The sequence below is a fragment of the Bos indicus x Bos taurus genome, chromosome X (genome assembly GCF_003369695.1).
Source record: "Bos indicus x Bos taurus breed Angus x Brahman F1 hybrid chromosome X, Bos_hybrid_MaternalHap_v2.0, whole genome shotgun sequence".
Lineage (NCBI taxonomy): Eukaryota > Metazoa > Chordata > Mammalia > Artiodactyla > Bovidae > Bos > Bos indicus x Bos taurus.
Window position 1 is genome coordinate 30,016,429 of NC_040105.1, and position 3,700 is coordinate 30,020,128.

The 3,700-nt window shown below is 41.2% G+C and overlaps 1 non-coding gene across 1 annotated transcript; it reads right to left on the reverse strand.

Annotated features, from left to right (window-relative positions):
• Positions 1-327: 327 nt before the first annotated feature.
• On the reverse strand, positions 328-399 carry TRNAC-ACA. Its single transcript has one exon. It is a non-coding gene; the product is annotated as a tRNA-Cys (tRNA).
• Positions 400-3,700: the final 3,301 nt, after the last annotated feature.

The following is a 3,700-nucleotide window of genomic DNA, read 5'->3' on the forward strand; positions in this document are numbered from 1 at the left end:
GGGTACCTGCCCAGTTTCAGCACTTTGCAAGTTTTTTCTTGACTGTCATGAGATGATATGGGACAGGTTGCTGTTCCACCAGTTCAACAGCGTGTACTGAAGTCTTTCTGCCTGCGGTCTGATGCACAGGTTGGCACGTCCCTTGGTGTGTCGTGCTGGATCCCACAACTCCTGCAAAGGCGCTTTGGTTCATGGAGTGAGTGAAGTCGCTAAGTCGTGTCCGACTCTTTGCAACCCCATGGACTGTAGCCTACCACGCTCCTCTGTCCATGGGATTTTCCAGGCAAGAGTACTGGAGTGGGTTGCCATTGCCTTCTCCAGAGGATCTTCCCAACCCAGGGATCGAACCTGGGTCTCCTGCATTGTAGGCAGACGCTTTACCGTCTGAGCCACCAGGGAAGTTTATGGATAGATGCCCAATTCTTGGTTCATGGATAGATGTCCAATTCTTTATTGAAAGGGAGGGACAAAAAAGAGGAACATCTTGTGTCATGGCGATGCTCTTAGGATTTCTTAATAAAACATAAGTCTTATTGGGGAAAATGTACATGTATCTGTTTTCATGGTTTTGAGATATAGATGTTTAGCTTAGGTTGAGATTTTGAGAACTGTTAAGAAAAGCAGAAGCTCTGGAGTCTGACAGATAGGGTCAAGATCACCTGTGCTGCTATCTAGTCCTGTGACACTGGGCATTATACTTAACTAAGCCACACTTCCTTTATACAGTGTTTAGCATAATGCCTAAAATGCTAAACACTTTGACATATTGAGTTACTGTTCTAATTAGGGCATTAGTAAAGAAAGCATTAGTCTCTGAGATTGAGGGGAAAAAAACTCATCATGTACAAGAGCATGTGGTAAGAGAATTTAGAAGAGAAGGATCTACATCAGCATATGCTTTATTTCCTTTGACTTGAGATGGCAGTATGTACCTCAATAACGCACAAGCCTGAACCTAGGGAAGCAGTTCACTTTACTTAGTAAGGAGGCACTTGGATTAAACAGTATTGATTCAGTAGTAAAGCTTTTGTTTCTGAACAACAGAAACTAGCTTCAGCCAAAGGAAAAAAAAAAGCATTTATTGGATGGACCTTCAGGTTTATCTTGGACCCCGAGGACAGGAAGGTTTGTCAGCCTCAGGGTTATAACTAAGAGCTAGATCACCATCAGGTCCTTGCCACTTGGTCGTCTCTCTGCAGACAAAGAGTATTCTTCTGTCACTGCTTCTAATTCACAGGATACAAATTGATCTAAGTCACACGGTACTAATTGAGATGCCCACAGCTGCCTGAGTTTTAGATGTTACAATGCTTGGGCTTTCCAGGTGGGTCAGTGGTAAAGAATCCGCCTGCCAATGCAGGAGCCACAGGTTCAATCCCTGGGTTGGGAAGATCCCCTGGAGGAGGAAATGGCAACCCATTCCAGTATTCTTGCCTGGAGAATCCCAGGGAGAGAGGAGCCTGGTGGGCTACGTCCATGGGGTCTCAAAGAGTCGGACACAGTTGCACATGGAGGCACCATCAAATGGCCAGTGGTAGACACCACAACACTCTTCTCCTGCTGCTGCAGTGGTTGTAGAGCCAAGTGCCTACCTTAGTGAGATGACCATTTTGAGCAGAGGCCAGAAATAAGCTTTATTGTGTTTAGCCACTGAGATTGGAGGGTTGTTATCACAGCATAACCTAACCTGTTTTGGCAAATGTGAATATTGTTGATTTTCACCTCCTTTTTTGTTCTTTCAAATATTTATTATTCACTTATTTGGCCGGGTTGGGCCTTAGTTGTGGCATGCGGGATCTTTAGCTGCAGCATATGGGATCTAGTTCCTTGACCAGGGATTGAACCCAGCCCCCCTGCATTGGGAGCATAGAATCTTAGCCACTAGACTACCAGGGAAGTCCCCACAGCCTTTGATGATTTTTCTCTTTATCCTTCCATGACAGAAATACGCAGGCAATTTTGGAAAAAGGAACTTAAGCTGAAAAATAATTGGTGTTCTCTATACTAAAATTTGCTTTCTTAGTGATCTTAATGCTATGAATGGCAATTCACAAGTGGGGTTAGCTAGAAGCTGCTAACGGATCTCTCCTAGGAAATGAGCTTGCTTGTTAATTATGGAATATTACTTTTAGGGCATATTCTTACCCACTAGTATGAACCACAGTATTTGAAAGCTGCACACACACACACACACTCAAGTCACTGTCAAAAGTTTGATTCATTTCACACAACCAGGATTTGAATAACATGTCAGGTATTGCTTTAAATAAATATGGATTACATAAAGTATGTGTGTGTGTGTATGTGTATGTGTTTTCTGTTTATGTAATATTACTCCTACAGCAAAAACTGAATGGAAGAAAGTGACCACGTTTAGAAGCACTCTAGGTCTTGCATTTGACTAAGTGTAAAGCAATATTCCAGTATAGGTCTAGCCCAGCAACTTGCTTCTCTTTATCTCATTTCTCTTCCTTTGAGATAAAATAGAAGACAGGGAGATAAAGGGCAGGCAGAATGTGATTATAAGCAAGAATCATTAAGATATCCAAACTTATTTAATAAACATGCTTTTTTCAATCAGAAATTTACCACGAAGTTTTGTGTATTTCCTTCAGTAAATTATTCTTGAATTAAATATTGCATGCTGGAGAGAGAAATATAATTACTAAAAAGCATGACATATTATGGAGTTTATTTAATGCGCTGAATAGGTTTTGCATAAAGTAGTATTTGATTATGCAATATTTATGTTGTGAGAAGTATCTATCTGTATCTGTGACAATTGAATATAGCTTAAAATTAGTGATTCTGATCTTTCTCAAGAGATTTGTCCTTTTTGAAACATGCAATTTGGTTTCAAAGGGCATTTTCATAATTATTTTTTGCATATGCTAAAAATAACTTGTTACTAGTCAATTAAACTTTGGCCTTTTTTTGATTAGTTTGTTTATGCAAACCTGTTTCATATCAAGACTTTAGTGCTTCCAGACTGCACTTTTCTATTTTTGTGTGGCTTTTGTGTTTATAAATTATATCATTGCTTTACCACCTACATAAAATCATAATCATTATTTTTAAAATTAGTTCTATCTTCTTGATTAAATCAATATGTTTTCCTTCAAGTCATTGCCTGGTATAGTCCAAAAGTACAAATTATGTGTACTCACGTATTCAGGTATATTAAGCATTTAACATTTTTTTGCACATTTTTATTTATTTATGTTTGCTTTTGGCTGTGCTGGGTCTTTGCGCAGGTCTTTCTCTAGTCGTGGTGATGTGGTGAGCAGGGGGTATTCTCTAGTTGCAGTAAGGGGGGTGGGGTGGGGCGGGGTGGGGTCTCATTGCCGTGACTTCTCTTGTTGTCGAGCATGGGCTCCAGGGTGTGCAGGCTTCAGTAGCTGCAGCTCCCAGGCTCTGGAGCACAGGCTCAGTAGTTGTCGCACATGGGTTTAGTTGCTCTGCAGCACGTGGGGTCCTCCTGGACCAGGGGTTGAACCTGTGTCTCCTGCATTGGCAGGTGGACTTCCTACTACTGAGCCTCCAGGGAAGCTCTACATATTTTAAGGATTTTTTAAAATATTTATTTGGCTGTGCTGGGTCTTAGTTGCGGCATACAGAATTTTTTTTTTCCCCCCAGTTATGGCATGAGAGATTTTACTTGGAGCATGCAGGATCTGGTTCCCTGACCAGGGATCAAACC